This window comes from Epinephelus moara, chromosome 17 (assembly GCF_006386435.1).
Source record: "Epinephelus moara isolate mb chromosome 17, YSFRI_EMoa_1.0, whole genome shotgun sequence".
Classification (NCBI taxonomy): Eukaryota; Metazoa; Chordata; class Actinopteri; order Perciformes; family Serranidae; genus Epinephelus; species Epinephelus moara.
This window is the reverse complement of record NC_065522.1, coordinates 19120518-19121277: the sequence shown is the minus strand read 5'-3', so window position 1 is coordinate 19121277 and position 760 is coordinate 19120518. Positions and strand designations below refer to the sequence as shown.

Genomic DNA, 760 nt, shown 5'->3' with positions numbered 1-760 from the left:
ACTGTGTGACACAAACTCAGTGCTTTGGTCATTAAATAATGTCGGGCTCGGTTCGGGTTCAGACAGAAATATGCTGCCCGTGCTGCACTCTAACACACACACACAAACACACGGAAAACCGGACATTATCATCAGTTTATAAAAGACCCCCGGACGCCTGGACGGGACGTGAAAAGTGGACATGTCCGGGCAAAAGAGGACATTTGGTCAGCCTAGCTTAATAGAGACAATTTCAAACACAAGTACACAAATCAGCTTCACTCTAACTCGCAGCATTCACAGACAAACACTTGTCTTTATCTGGACACATTTTCCCCACAAATACAACATGCTAATGTTTTTAGCACAAGCCTATGGCGTTTTACATTGTATGAGTTAGCTTAGCAGCTAGCGGACTTTTCCTCTACACATATGAAGCCTGAACAGCAACATTTAACAAAGGTACTGTTACAAATTCAGCTCCATTACAACTCACAAGGTTCACTGACAAAACAACTGTCTTATACTAAACACGTTTTCCAAACAAATACAACATGCTAACGTTATTAACACAAGTCTATAGGCCTGTTTCCACCGCAGGATCTTCGGGGTAATTTTACGGGGCCGGGGCCGTTGGTGCGTGTCTCCACCGCAGGAACCACAACCGAAGGACAGAGTTCCGGATCTTTTACAGGGGCTAAACAAGTCCCTGCCTCGGAGTAGGTACTCAGAACGGCCCCGAGAAACTCCTGGCTGGGGCTTGGGGATTACTTGGTGCTGA

At 45.9% G+C, this 760-nt stretch overlaps 2 protein-coding genes across 2 annotated transcripts in view; both read left to right on the top strand.

Annotated features, from left to right (window-relative positions):
• Window positions 1–760, top strand: part of LOC126403715 (serine/threonine-protein phosphatase PP1-beta catalytic subunit) — a 659813-nt gene that overhangs the window by 343016 nt on the left and 316037 nt on the right. The window lies entirely within an intron of this gene.
• c17h11orf68 (chromosome 17 C11orf68 homolog) overlaps window positions 1–760 on the top strand; it is a 616176-nt gene that overhangs the window by 343022 nt on the left and 272394 nt on the right. The window lies entirely within an intron of this gene.